Here is a 16712-nt window from a genome sequence, read left to right as displayed (position 1 = left end):
CTCAAATTTATGAGCTGCGATCACCAGACTTTACAGCTTGTGTTATGACCTTGACTGCATGTTGATTCAAATGCAAACAGAGTTATTTACATTCCTAACCCATTACTTGGTGGCCCAAGACTGTACTTAGAGAAAAGAGCGTTTAAGGAATAATGGACGCAAGAAAGGAAAATAATTGTCCATTGTCACACAAGATTTACAGCAAATGAATGTCCTCAGAGACAGATGAATTTTCGATTCACTCTTATTCTTTGGTTGTGGTTTAAAGTTTGGGCAAAGATTTACTCAAATATTTCTTTGATGCGATTTTAACAAGACTATTGAGATATTATAGGAACCTTCCCACCATTTTTTTTTCATCGTGGTGTTGCTTTTGAGAATCAATTCTCCCTCTAGTCACAGTCCCGTGCTCCCAGTGACAAGCCATTGGACACAAAGTAAGTCCAGTCATTTGAAATCTGTGACTAATTTATTATTGAGAACGTGAGGGTAAAACATTGAGGCATTTCCCTTTAATCACATCTCTTAGGAATGCATGCTGAGGTCCAATACCCTGATGTGTTTTCTCTTAAAAAGGAAGAAAAATAAGATTGTCTGGCCTGTGCACAGCAGCTAGGCTTTCTCCCCTAATTCAAGAAGAACCTGGGGACTTTGCTGAAAGCCTCGAGTCATTTGCATCTGTGAAAAGTTCATTTCTCTTCATCTATTAAGTCTGAATAAAACTACCATCATTTACGTATTTGTTCATTTACAACTTCTCGGGCTCGTAAGTGGAAGATCTAAGTCTCGAATTTTGAGCTCACGGATGAATAATCACAGAGGGGGGGCGCTGAGGCCTGGGAGCGCAAATGTATCCCTCGCAGCATTGTAAATCAGGACCTCAAAGAGTATCATTTAGCCTGGAGCAAAGACTGCTTGTTTATCAGATGGTGCCTAGGATGGAGTCTGGGATGAAAACCTTCCCGTAAATCTGGCTAGCTTTTATGTGCTCATGGAGACACACTGGCAGTCTTGACTGAGTTCTGCTTACTCCATCGGGTAACCAAGCCTTTCATGTCAAGGAGTGTCCACCCTATGATGACTTACACAAGCCAGAGCTTAATGGATCGCAGTTTATAGGACACTGACATTTAGGCAGGCTAACTCTGTTTTTGTAAGGCTGCTTGGCGCTCGCACGGAAAGGGGGCAAACAAGAGAGCACGAGGACCGCAATCATGAGCACTCACGACTTAACTTCCATCAACACAACCCTCAGTCCACAGGCATTTACTATCCCCCTTCACACCAGGCACTGTGTGGGAACAAAAGGCAAAATCGGAGCACAAAGTTTTGTTTTCTTACAGGTGGCTTTGGCTCTCCTCCATGCTATTTATTTGTCCTCTGATGTATTGCTGGGAGAGTGACAAAGCGAAACCCCAGGTGATGCATCAAACTCACAGTGACTGATTCTGATATCTCAATAAGCACCTGGCTGGCATGTTACACGTCACACCTGCACTTCCACAGTCTTCCGTGGCCTCGCCAGGGGCCCAGTGCACCTGCCTCGCGCGTTCCCCGAGTTTCCAGCGGGGATAGCACTGTTATGCATGCATAAACTACTTTACATATGCTTGTTCCATGTCTGTTTGTTTGCTGGGGAGAAGAATAGCTCCTACACAACACTGTGCTGTTTATGGCCTGTGAAACACAGGGCACCATACATTTGTATGAGAAATCCACTAGCTCATATTTTTTGACATTACAGAATTTCACACAAATTCACTGAAAAAAGTAACCAAATTTAATCTCACCCTTGGATATTGGGACAGACAGAAAAAAGACTAAAAGATTAAAGAACACATAGAGCTGCAATGAAAATCTTAATCTGTCACAAAATACACATTGCAAGTAAATAAATATCAAAGGGACATGCCTAGGTGGAAGCAGTATGATTTCCTGAGTGACGCAAACTAGTCATCCTCATTAACGAACAAAACACATCTACATTCTCCTTGATCACTGTTTGTCAGCCTGTACTCCAGCCAACAACTTCACTTGCACAACTCTGGCAAATGTAATGGGCAGCTAGAAACTGTGTAATGTTGTGTACAGGCCATATGGAGTGGGAAAGGGAAACTAAACATAAAACACTTGGCAAACACATGGCAAGTCCAATATTTGTGCATAACACAAATATTCTTCATGTGCACGAATGCACACATGCTATTCAGTCATTCTGATAAAGAGGGAATGTCTACACAATCTAATTATAAATCTAACCTAAATTAATTAATTAATTCATTCATTCATACATATAATACTACAAACATACATACAGTACATACATACATACATATATATAGTCCAGTGTGGTACACTAAGTTTAAAGTTTTCCTTGCTGGTTGTGAACAGTATTAGTATCTATCTAAACAGCATGTGAGTGTTAAATTGACCATAGAGTTTCAGTGTCTTATACACAACAAGCTTTGGATATCTGAAACATTAAAACATATGACCCAGAATGGGATATAGGCGTCATGCATGTGGATGTGTCATGTTGGATTACATTGTTTGGGAGCCTATATATTCTTATGTATCTGAAATGATGATGTACGGTATATGAAATTCTGCAAAGTAGTCACTTTTGGATCAGATTGTGCTCTGCTATGGGTATATGAGAAAAATATCATCATATAACAGTACACCACTAGATCTCAGATTAAAGTGTTTAAATTCAATGAGCATATGTTATTTAACAAGAGAATACCACAGGGAGGGTTGTGCTGATCAATAATATTGTATACTCTCTATTCTATCAATTTAGTATCTGCTCAGGGTCCATTACTGAGTTTACCAAATTGGGTTAAATTAAAAGATGTACCCAAAGGTATCTATTAATTTTACACAATGACAAGCATCTCTGCAATCCATTATAGCAGTTTCATACAGAGATGGAAATTATTTAAATATATGTAAATACAGCATTTCTACACAATAACACACAGCATTCAAAGCAATTTGGAATCAGTTATTTGGAGAGCATTCATGTCTCTGAGTCCATTTTAGTTATAATTCCTAAAATTAAATAAAAGTCCACCAATAGTTCTCAAGCAATGTGTGTATATACTGTCTTCCTGTATGTCTGGCTGCTCTGCTAATTAGCTAAATTCACAAGTCATTTCCTTGCTCTCCACAATTATGCAAATGCTCCTTCACGTGTGATAAAGCTCAAAACAAAACCATGCTCTGTGACTTTGATCCAAAGCAGGTGTTTCATACTTGAACAAATCATTATTCAAATGATGAGGTGCCGTGCTGTAGTCAGTGTAAGCCACAGGAGTTAAATGCCACCATGTCACTGTATTAAGAGAGAGGAAATCCAGAACAAAACATTCCTTCATTAACCTCCCCCCATATCATCACACAGAGCTATGATGTTCCACCATGCCAGTCAGCATATGCAAGTATTGTCAATATCTGGACTATAGGTTACTGAGTCAGTTCCTCTCTGGCAGTTTCATTATGCTTAGTTTGTGTTAGACACAACCCCCCCATTGATTGCTGGGTAGCAGAAAGAGGAGCCAGAGCAAACGACGTTCAGAGGTCACTTCAGGGAGTGCTATTCTGCCCGTGTCCCTTTCAGCCCTTTCCGCGGGCTGCGTGCCGCAGAACAGGGGCATAACCTCTGTGTACGGAAGTGGGGGGCGGCAGCAGTCTGATAACCCAGAGTGTCCTAATTATGGTATTCATGAAAAGATGAAATTGAGCGCCGCGTAAATCTGTAGCTTCGGGCGAAAATCAACAGCCCGGCATTCCACGGTGACCCCCGCGCGTCTGAAGGATATGGCAGGCATGCTGAAACTTCTGCAGTTGTTGTTGTTTTTTTCTGCCTCCCCCTTCCCCTCGCCACAGTAAGGGAATGAAGTGCATCGATTGCTTGTGATTATTAACTAGACTGGGATAAGCCCTCTCCTTATTATGCAGATTACTGAGGCTCTCCGCTCCAGCATATTGTACAGATGCAAGGGAGCAGCTGCTCTTACAGATGGCGGGTACACGGATCTATCATTATGCCTCCATTGTCTCCACTCCGATTGTTTGGGGGACAAGAGAAGTGCATCACAGAGAACCCGACTGCAGTGAATTAAGAGAGAGATGGAAGAAGCATCCAGCAAATTTATACACCCGAGGCCTCGGAATGGAGTTAAGCGGAACCCGCGCACTATTTCATATATACAGCCGTGGTGTCGCCAGTCATGTATACTGCGCAGGAAATCTGTTTGACGCAGCAATGTGCGACAAACATATGTTGTTTTTTAACGGCTGTAAAAATTGGGGAAAGGAAGCAAGGGGAGGAGGGGGAACAAAGCTGAATTCCCAATGAGGGGGAATGTTAAACTGTCCTCTCAAAAAAAGGAAATATTTAACCTCGTTTAAACCATGATGAAAACAAAACATTTTCTCACTGACACGCATTGATTTAGCCCCATCTCTGAATATTCATTTAGATCCTGTCGGTTTATGGCTGGGAGGTATTCGCTGCTAGTTGTGTGCTTTGCAGGATTAGGCAGCTCTGTCAGGGCTCTCCTTAATTATAGTTCATTAAGAGTGCACACTGCTCGCCATGATCCAGATTTCAACGCATACATTGCCTCTCCGGCGATCAGAGCAGCCCAACCTGCTGGCCTATCACTCCATAAAAAAATAAATTAATAAATAAATAAAAAGCATATGCAAGGCTTCAAGGGCCTTGCTGTGTCAAAACATTTCAAGCCCTGGGCACAGTATGGGTGAATATGCAGATATATGTTGTCAGATTTGCCCTCAAAAGGAACCTGGGGTTGTCCGTTTGACTCCCAACGCCTCCTGCTGAGCATAGCTGAGATCAGGACACTACAACCAGAGGTACCTCCCTGGCCCTGATCAAACATGACATACCACAAGTGGGAATTACATGCTGATTGCTGAATAGAGAAGGTCACACTCACCACTAAGTCACAGTCGCAGTTTAAGCAAATGCTGCACTTAGAAAGGCCATCGCTGGCCTTGGTCATTGCCAGAGACTGCCACTGACACGGCGCACCGTCTATACTCTTCAGACTGCTCCTCACGCGATGTTACATGATGACAGTAACGTGTATTTGGCTTGTTTTATATTCTTAAGAGCACAGGAGCAAATGGCTCGGTCACAGGAGAAGTCAAAGGTGCACAATGATCTCACAGCAGGAGGGGGTGTTGCAGCAGAGACCATTAGAGAGGAGAGAGCACATCTCTCACATCTGTAGTGTAGGCCTACCTGAAGCCTGGCTGAAGAGTCCTCGGGAGTTCACCTTGCTTCTGGCCATGGGTTGTTCTACAGGTTCCAAGAGTGTATCCTTAAGCGAGAAATAATATTAATTTCTAATTCATATTAATTTCTGTCCTCAAAACACAAACACACAACAAAACTGAAATCTCATAATGAAATGATTACAGTATATGGCTAAAGACAGAAAGGACCCTATCTTACACTCGGCACAACATGGCGCTAAGTGCAACGTAAGTTTTATTGATATCGTACACCCAGTAGTAATGAATTTTTCGCCATGCACTCTAATTCCATTGAACATTGCACCCACGGGTGTGTCAATGAAAAAAATAGGTGTGGTCAGGCGCACAATCCAAAAATTGCTATCTTACATCCACTAAAAACCATTACACCACTGACTAAGACAAACTTCCTCTATAGTGAAAAGCGCATATAAAGCACAGAGGTGAAAACGCACGCATGTAAGCAGCCCTTAGCAACGAGTCCCAGGCAACGACTTATTTTCATCATGAATATCCTTAGGATTTTTATTCAGTTATTTAGTCATTCGAACATGAGTTATTTTTTCAGGCTATGTTTTCTATTGTAACCCCATGTCAGTCAATAGTGAAAGTAAATAACTGAGTGTAAAACTGTTTCACTGCCTATGAGACCATGTGAAGTTAGTTTCAGTTCAGTTTGCCTATGAGTTCAAATAATAGGTGAGTGCTGACACACTGTTTGATGTTGCCTTGCTGGCTCTTAAAGGGAATGACATTCCCAGTAGGGACGGGCAAAACACACCCATGGCTGATAAAGAAACATAAGAACAACCCTTTTGAACAATGTGCCCGCCGTCTGATCACAAAATCAGACCGTTAAATTAGCGAATGTGGACTGGACACGCTCTAAATGTCTTTAAACCTTGCACCTCTGACCAGGCATTTCAGATCGCTAAAATAGGGCTCACAGTCTACATATAATTAGGACAGAAAAAAATCATATTAGGTCTCTAAGCCACTATGGGAGAAATCATTAATGTAAAGATAATGATTATTATGCATTTTTCATACTATAAAATTACTTTGACAACAATGTGAAAAGATGCTGCGCAAAGCTAGACAGCTCATAAGAAAAATAAATTTGTGAAATTTGTCTCAAAATCATTTCAATGAGTTGCAGGAATCCAGCATTTCTAAAGCTTCCTGCCAAAGTAAATAAAAGTCCTCCTGACATATACTGTGTGCTTACAGCAAGATTTCTCACGCCCCAAAAAACAGGTTCATAGGTTGTAGGCTGCTGTAAGTAACCTTTTCAACAGCATCTCTGTCACAACAGAAAATGTTGTTTTTCAACAAAACCACAGAAGCTGAAGGATTTTATTTCCTGGCAGTAGCTCAGTAAAGCTGAGAGTAAATAAATACTTCCTAATGTGGATTTGGGGCCTAATTTGAAACTGAGAGAAATGTAATGCTAACAACTCTCTGATCAATGGCTAAGATCACCATGCCTAACCCTAGCAGGCGTTATTGCAGACGTATGTGAACATTTACGATCTTCAGCAAGCCTGAGCTGACTTGACATGAGACAATCTAAGAGATAATCAAATCTTAATTTATCTCAAATCCTCTGTGGAAAAAGTAGGCTACATTTTACTGTGATAGAACAGATTTCTGTACAAAAACATGCAGTTCCTTGAATACAACGCCCAGTTGTTGTCTTCAGTAAGATAAGATCCAACATTACCCAAAACATAAAAAATTGTATAACATAATGAGTATTGTAGTACACTGTAGTGAAAAGTATTTTTAAAACAGCAAAATAGTGTGTTCATGTATTATGTATTTGGTGTATTATGTTTAGATAGGAGGAGACAGTTGAAAATATCTCACAGCTCATCACTCTCACCCTTCCTATTGGAGGAGAGATCCATATTAACACACATTTCCCACATCTGGGGCCAGGCTTTGGGCTCGCCTAAGCTGGTCCACTGGGAGCGACAGCTCCTCGAGGACTGTGACAAGAACACCGCTTGTCATATGCTCTAATTTGGTCAATAGGGTTACAAAGACACCATGGAACAATAGATTAAGGGGACAATAAAGAATCAAGTCATTGTGGTTTCACTGTTGAAAAGGAATGATCATCTTTGTTGAAGAGGTTATGAAAATGAGAAGATGAATATACTTTAGCTTTTGAATACTCTGTCTCTTTCACAATATTTTTTTGTCATTTTTGTTTTAATGCATTTATGAATTGTTCTGGGTATTTCAAGAAAAATAGGGATTATTTACATTTAGTTATTATTATTATCATATTTATTAATCATTATACTACTAATAATAATAACAATCATCATAACAAATTAAATGTGTAATGTGCATGTCATAGCTACATAATATTCTGATGAGTAAAAAAACCCAAAAACACAGTGTTGCAAGAGATGCCAATCTCATGTTGTTTTACTTCCCTTTAACACACTTCTCCTTTTTAAACACAGTGTGTTCTTTCTTTGTCCCTCTGCTGTATTTTTAACTGTTTTTCCTGCTCAAGGCAAGTGTCAGCTGAAAGTTGAAAGAGTGGCTTGTGTAGCACAAAGCCCTTCCCAGACGTGCTCTTTAAGTCATCTGCTGTTAAGGCCAGGTCCACAGGAGGCCACCGTTGATTGGAAAGCCCAGAGGGAGGAGATCCACCAGTCACTGGGGCATTGTTAGCGCCTTCAAAATGGCCAGAGAAGAATGGCTGATTATGCAACTACATCCAATGGTACTAGCAGGAGTTGTATTTGAATTTCTAACATAACAGATGTTTGCTGGGGCACCTCCATGGAGTCTGCATACACAGTTATGCTAATTTGCCTTAGTGTTTCCCTTCAAGTTAGCTTGGCGTCATTAGGGCACCGCTAGGCTGGATCCTTCTGTCAAACTAATAATTGGCCATTATTGATATTAATTAACATTTTTTGCACCCCATCTCCTTTCCTTGACCTGGTATCTGTTGGTAAATCTAGTTACTGTGCCCCATTAAGGCTCTGAAAGCCAAGAGACCCTACTGTAGTCACGAGCCATTTATCAGAAAAGAACACAAGGCCAATTAGCCATGGGGCAGACAGTTGTCTTGATTCGCCACTGACTACTTCTTGATCACCATTATAAATTGCTAATAGGGCAGCTACTGCATAGCAGGGAGTCTATGGGGGGTTGATGCTCTGTGTCAAGTGACAGTGATGGCCTGCTTGATGAGCTGCACCCATCAGTTGGTATTTATTACACTGGTAGGCTATATGATGTCACAGCTGATCCTTTCTTTGTGCAAGTCCATCAAATTAATTAGGCCAAGAGTTTTTTGCACTTTTATCAAGCAAATGGCCTGAGTATTTTATACATTCCCAAAATCACAGGGCACTCGCCTATTACTTTGCTATAAGCTCTGATGCTTGCGTTTTTTATGGCCACAGATCAAGAGATCATAATAGGAGCATATTGACAGATATTTTTCTTGCAATACTCCAAGGGATTGGATGTAGCAGGAAAATATATCAAAAGCCTATCATCAGTGCTCGGATCTTCTGTGTAAAATCAATAGTGAGCCATAGATGGCTTGAGTTTTCACAGCTCCCTCCGTCATTTAAAAAGACCGCAGCGCATGGAGCTTGTCCTCAGGAGACTTCGTAACTTAGCAACCATGCCGTTTCCACCGATTAAGTACAATATTCAGTAATGCCATTGCAGTCACTTGCCTTTTGTTTCAAATATTGACGCGATACAATCTTATATTAGCCTACATAGCATGAGGTTTAATTTACACTATTTAATAGTTAAATTCGGACGTCCCCCAAGGCTGCACAGAACACACAAGCCAGCAAGGGCGCGAGCCTGGACCTGCATGTTCATGTGGTTGTAGGCTATGGGGGAAATATAAAGGCATTCCAATAACGTTGATTGGATGCACAAATTAACTTAATTTACACTTCCGTTTACTTGTAGCCTATGGAGTGGGCTCTCTCTGTAAAATGTCAGGAAATTGAAGTAGCAGTGACACTAGATCCACCAGGGACTGAAATAGCAAACTAAGTAGCACTGAATGAAACCAAATGCAACATAGGCCTACTAATTTCTGTCTTAGGTGGCTTGCAATGGTTTGCCTTTCTGATGGCATTTTATTACAGTTAGGTCGTTGTATAGGCTACATCTTCACTTTTCAACTCACCAGCGTTTGCTTGTTGTCTACAGTGAAGCCATTTGGTATGGCATAGCCCGCTCCGATGTGCAGCTGTGAACAAACACGGTCACGCAGGTTTCTGTGAATGTATAATACGCTCTATTTTCATAGGATGTAGTTCCTGCTTCCCCGGATATATCTCCTAGTGAAGGCTCTCCCCTGAGTATTTCTCTCAGAGCCCAATTACAAGTTTCATCATCAATCATAAGCATTATTTATTCAGTGAAATGAATTTCTAATTAATAACTGATGAGCATTATGGCCTTGAAGACTGTAAAGCTATTAATTATAACTGGCCATGGGGAATACGTCTGCAAAGGACTACCTGGGAAATATGCACAGCCATGAGTACAGCAGCAGTTCAATAATCAGGTCTTCAGTGAGTGCAGTGTTTAGTCTGAAGTCATTTAATGATTATTGTCATGATTACATTCGTGAGTGGCACTTCAAAGGTTTCAGAGCAGCTACAATTACATTTACCCAATGTATCTTCAGCAAAGTTGCCACCCACTGTTAGACACTGCATTACATGCACAGGTTGGGAACACCCATGGCATTTTTTTTCTCCCTAAGAATAGCTTTTCTTTGGCTGCTACATCAGATCTCAAGGCCATCTCCAATAGACTTTAGACATAGGCCTTTTACTGGACCCCGGCTACCTGGAGTTTGTCCTTGTAGATAACAGATCGTATAAAGAGTGAAATGACCACAACATGGGCTATTGTATAGTGGTTTCACATCATCAACCCGCCAAAGGCCCAGGGCAGTAGCCTATGTCTGTATGAGTATTAATGATGGTTTTGGAACAATGTTATGACAGCAGAACATTGTTGTTCCTTTTAAAAAATGACCCTATACTAAAAGTGGAATAGTGTTTTCTGGCTTTGAAAAGGCAGTAGAAAAGTGATCATACATTTATAATTGTTGTTTGCTATTTCTTTTTAACCCACATTTTTTATTCATCCATTCATGTTTCTCTGCCTCATACAGAAGACTTTATTAATATAATACATTTGTCAAGGCTAACAGAATGTTGAGTCCATAAAGGTAACTCTGGTTGGCCAGGGGAAATACCATCACTTTTATTCCAGTCACCTTCTCAGTCCATCTCTTGATCACTGCTGAGTTGCAAATGATGTGGATCTGCTGTTCGGTGCAGAAAATTGATGGATATGTCCAAGAATTAGCCTTAGATTTTACAGAATGCTTATCTACTCAGAATATTAAGGTGAATATGTAGATGAGAAGCCTAATTGAGAAGAGTAATCAATACACTTATATCCCAGTCTTGTGTTCAATCCTCTGTTGAAAGCATTTCTAGGAGAGCTGCTCCTTCTCTATTTATCAATTATGCATTTCATTCAAGTTTTAACCTTGGGTCAGCAGGTACTGTTCACGAATTAATAAAGATTATTGTTTTATTTCCATTCACTGACACCATCAAAATGGTGTCACATGAAAGAGACAAAAGGTGTCAAACTTTTGATGAAGAACCATGAAAAGCTCTAATTCTTTCATTTAGACAATGGAAATCAGTGAAGCAGGTCTTTAATTTGCACAGTGTTACAATTCAGCACAATTTTCGCACATTTGTGGCAGTTTTGCATATCTTCATCTCGCGAAATCTATCTCGAACAAACGGAGATGGATTGAGTCATGCATGGCTGTTTAAGCTATCCTGGGTAAATGTAATAAATGTGCATGACTATAATGCTGAATTGCAGCTCAGTGTCTTAATCTGTGATGCTCTTCCCTTCATTTGGGAAAAGCATATTCTGCCAAGCTTGGGATCCACCAATGGTGGGACTAAAATCATAGACTAGGCTTTTATTCAAACTGTTGTTTTAATTTCTTCCATCTTTAAAAATGATTCTTTTTAACAGTTTCAAGTATACATATATCCAACTATCACATCACCATTTGGGTACTGGCATTGTCACAGAACAGTAGCTTAGTTTATGTGCAACAGTTTACAAAATACAAAAAGTTTCTGTTTTTGTGTACAATCATTTGGAAACACGCACCAGTCCCCTAATTTGCCATCCTTTTATGTTTGTTCATGCTGTGTTATGTACACATGTGCATGAAAAATATGTACAGCAATCAAGAATAAATTACTGGAAAGTGCAGTGTTCCTAGAACAAAATCACTTCAAAGTGCCAGGCTTTGGTCATAATATGGGGTTGCCTGATTTCAAGCACATTGTTCAAATGTTATAGTGGTGATCATATTGTTAGTGTTTAATTAGGGGGCATGTACAGAAATGTTCCATGTGGAGCAAACAAACAAATGGAGCTTTGTGGGGAACATGGAGAATAGCTTCAAATGAATGGTCATGCCTTGTTCACAGAGGAGGTTAAGTAAAACCTGGTGCAGGAAAAAGGACCCAAGCAAAAGACACACCTATCCTTCACAATTTGAGATGCAAATATACACACATTCACACACATTGAGAGTGATCTTATATTTTATTTCCATGTGGTAAGAGGTATTGTGATTGATATGTGGATTTGCTCTCCCTTTTTTCCCTATCCATTTAAGTGAAATAATGTATGGAAGCAATCTAGCAACAGACATTTTGGAAAATCTATTTGAAATCATTTCAGCTGAAGCCCTGGCAGTTTGTCTTCTGAGGGGAGAGGAGCAAAGGATAATTGTCTGCAGCCTAGTAAAACACAGTATAACTGCCATCACACTTGAGTGAGCTTATAGCCAGGCAGTCCCAGGGCCTCTAGAAGATAGAGCAGTTAATGTTCCCTTTTATTTTAGAGGATATGTCACTTGTATCACAGATTTATACCATGATACAGCAATTTCGTCCAAACAGATGGATAATGGTGTCAACGGGAAAAAAGCCATGTTTTTATTGGGTTTACCGCAGATTGTTTAGATAGGGGCTCATGTCCAAGAGCCCTGCTAGCACTTTTTCTCTTAATCCCCCTAATCTCGGTGGTATTAGATTTGATCATTTTTGTTTGAAGGAGGAAAATGTGCCAGTAATGACTTCCTAATAGCAGACACAGGGGATACAAATCCACGGGCCTTGCTTCTGCACTGCTTCCATAAGCACCACTGATTTATAGAGGTCTTTATGACAGAAAGGAAAATGATGTGCTGCAGGTATAAATCAGGTGAGGAGGAGGAAATTGAACTTAGATATCATCTTGTCAGATGCTTAATGCTCTTCCTCCTGTCACATTCGATAGGGCCAATTTGGAGAATCCTGCAGAGGTAAAAAGAAGACAATTAACAATGACAGTGTGGTAATAGATGAAGCCATAAAGTGAACCTGCTGCCAGCAGGATGCGTTGTATGATTTCTACATGAGGTAGTGCCAGGGGCGGCTGTAAGTCCAGGCCAACCTTCACCATGTCGGGCCAGCACAGCGATGATGCCGGCTTTGAGTGTCCATGTATGATGTTTATGTTCTGCTGAAGGGTCGCTAAGGGAAGCAATCTCCTCCTCAGCCCAGATGGCATTGATGGCTACTGAACTGTGTGATGTCAGCGCAAAGTAATTATCATAATTATCGAGCACTTGTAGGAATGGCTGAGTTTCGTAAATCATTTTGGTGTCCCATTGATTTCTAATATAGTATTTTTAGACATCATTCTCAACTCCATCGATGTGTTGAGGATCACAATATGGATATACAATAAACTGCTAAACCATTTTAAAAAGGTCAGATGTTAATAAAATCTTGCCCATGAAAGGAGCAACAGCCACCCCTTTCTAATGAGGTGTATTCAATGTCATCCATGCTAAACTGAGAAAATATGGCTATAGAGGCTCTTCATAGACTAACAGATGGCTATCAAAGTGAAGGTGTTTCCCCATAACAGTGACTCGCGGCTGATTGGTGTGAGATTCACAGGTCTGGCATTTTGAACAACAAATGCATTAAAATATCATTTCTGGGCATTTAGCAAGTTAACTACAACAGTGCCTGTAAGGACAAAATCATGGAGCACACTATGATTAACACTAAGAATAATGTCAAAATCATCTGTGTTTTTGCCATTAGCCAGATGGTATGACAAACAGTGATGCTACTGGCTAGCCAAAAACTGCAGCCTGTGCTGCTAAAATGTCATTTGCTTCATATTCAAGTGCATCCGCTTAAAAGTGACAAATCAGGTCATTACTCTGATAGTGAATAACTTAGTGGCATCACCACTGAGCACCACTAGGTTATACTGACCTGGAGGGCTGTGGACATCAGACCTCTCCAGGTTTAAGACCTATGCACAATCAAGTTTTTTTGACACAGGGCAAGCCCTTCATTGGAAAATCCTCAAGTAAACAATAGTTTCCCCATATCAGGTGCAGTGTTTGCTTTCAGTTAGATGATGTTCCCTGACATGTTTTGTAAATCTCATCCAATCAACTAAATGCTGTGAATATTGTTGATCCATTCTGATGGTCTGCTGACTACACTGTGTTGTCCGCCGCACCTGTCATGTTTCTTGATGAACCAATGTCACAACCAGTCAAGAAACTGCTCTGATGGAAGTCCACCTCCTTCCATGAGCGTTGTAGTTTCAAATGGTAATTTAGTACAAATCAACACAATTCTGGCACCTTATGACCTTTTCTAAAATGAATATATGCCACTCAACTTTTATCTTGTGACATTTAGAGTCTAAGCAGCCAGAAGCTAATGGCTAGAAATCAAGTGTACAGAACAATTTCCTCATTTAAACCATCAATGCAAACTCCTGTATAATTCTTTAATTCGATTTTAATGGCCCTCTGAAGAAGATAGGGGAAGTATTACGCTATGATGACTTGTATAATGATGCTGATGTCAACATCCCATGGTGAACTTTAATAGTCTGAGCATGTTAATTGCTTTTGTGACACTTGTCTCATTATTTTTTTTCTATTATTTCACACATCCTCTTGAATGAAATTGCTAGCTCATTGCCAAATTAGAATGTTAAAACGATCCATTTGTAGACTGACGTGTAGCATTTTCATCCTGTATTGTGTGTTCTGTTAGGCAAAGGCTCTTTTTTGTTTGTTTGTTTTTTGCTCTGAAGAGGCAGACTATTTTTTGGTATTCAGTACACAGACATAGAGATAACGATAACAGTCTTTTTTTTCTACCTCTTTTTTCCCTTGTTTTACAGATGAGGAGAATCTTGAAGTGCTCACCCCCAAAAGGCAGCAAATGGAAAAGTGACATGGCGGGTGCACTTGTCTATTTTACTTATTCTGGGCCTCTGTTTCATATTCGGGCTCATGTAGCTGGGTTATTTTCCTCCAGGGTTCAGGAGGCCATGCTCTTCCATTTCGACAGAAAATTGTTTCCCAGGATTTCAATCTTTGGCTGTGAGATATGACAAAACACAATATCAAGAACACTTATGTTTCTTATCTGCCATTTTTGGGGGGTATAAATAAAAGATCAGTATAAATTTGAGTCAAGCGAAACGGAATGTGTGTGTGTGTGAAAGATGAGAGTGAAAAGAGCTATGGACCTTGGGACGGCCCAGACTGTACACTCACATTTTGGATTCAGAATTACTTCTGCACAGAGGCCATCTCTGTCATTTGTCATCCTTGGAAATCAATTAGTGGCCCTCAGATAACACAGAGCTCACGTAATCTCTGCTGTATGGACAAATAGCTCAATGCTGTCTAAAAAAAAGATCTACTCATTTTTCCTCTCATTGTCTAATACATTACAAATCTTTTGGGCCGTGTTTCCAACAGCATTTACTATCCCAGTTGTGGAGCTCTGAGGCACACACCTATCCCCTGGTATTAGACCCTTATGACGAGTGCACTGCTATTAAAGCACACTGATTAATTGCTGCTCAGATGCTGCGCTAATACACATGTTTGAATTTGAGACTGTGTTTTGATACAACATCAGAATCACTTGAGGTTAACGTCACCACTAAGACAACATCTGTCAGAGAAGAAATCATTTTGCTTTTTTTCCCCTTTTAGTTTGATATATATTCCATTTGACTGTTTGTAAGGTATATTACTCTTAAGTGAACAACCATCTTAAAAGCACAAAGGCAATTTAAAAAAAAGAGACAGATGGATTTGGTTGTAGCGGTTACCTACAAGAAGTGGAAGATGCATTGTCTAGTATTTGTTTCTAATCTCTCCATCTGTTCCCTGAGTGAAATCTTCCATAAAGCAGCTTTTGCATTGTGAAGAAGAAAACCTATCTTTGAACGAGAAGATTGCATGGCTTCCAAATTGATGGGAATTCAAAACCCACAAAATGATTTTTACTGACAGTGCACTCTATGGTGTCAAATAAAATAAATGTCATTTCAGAAAATGATATAATGCAGACAGCAAGATGTGTGACTCTGGTTTAAAGATGGAATGCTCAGTATACAGACATGTCTCATGAACAAGTCAGGATGTCTAACATGCACCTCAGAGTGGGGACCAAGCGGGTGGTTCACAAACACTTGATCTACATCATATTTGCTGCAATAAGGATCAAATGTCCTATTGACGGCGTTTTTCTCCCTGTGCTCTGCAATTGCCAGAGGTCAAACTCACACGGCGTGTGTGTGAAGTCAGGTGTTACTGTCCGTGTGACATTGATGCATTGCTAAGTACAAAGGGTCACGTCTCTGTAAACATATATTATCAAAACCCAAAGACAAATGTGTGATGGTGACCCTGCTGCCAGTCCACAGTGTGTGTGGAGGCGGAGGGGACCTGGAGAGGCAGAGGGCAATCCAAGCAGAGATGGCTCTCTTGTTGCAAATGAAGAGGGTCAAGCAATCAAGATTGGCTGGGCTGGCGTGTCAGTGCCATTATCTAACACTGTCTGAAATGATCAATGAGCTAAAATAAAATGATCACAAGCTAAAATAGGGTGGCTAATGAAAACGGACGGTGTTTTAACGCGTTCGTTTCGACATCCCCAGTGACAGGACAGACAGAATGGGTGCAGGGTGGCGGCTGGGCAATAAACTGGACCACTAACACCCCTAATACCCAATTTCAGCTTAAAAACGGGGGCATGCTTGCTTTTCTCTGTGAGGAGTGAAAAGGTCAGTTAACTTCTGTGTTAGCATGCAGACACATGACCCTTGGCCCGAGTTATATAGACCTATTTCAAACATACCCTGTTGCAAAAACTAGTTATGTAAATCCTAAAAATCCTTTTAATTTAATGCAAATAAAAGTATAATTTTCATCTTGCTTTTTAGAGTTTAGTGTTTTGATATTCACATATCTATTG

This window comes from Alosa sapidissima, chromosome 2 (genome assembly GCF_018492685.1).
Source record: "Alosa sapidissima isolate fAloSap1 chromosome 2, fAloSap1.pri, whole genome shotgun sequence".
NCBI classification, from domain to species: Eukaryota; Metazoa; Chordata; class Actinopteri; order Clupeiformes; family Clupeidae; genus Alosa; species Alosa sapidissima.
This window is presented reverse-complemented; position numbering follows the sequence as displayed.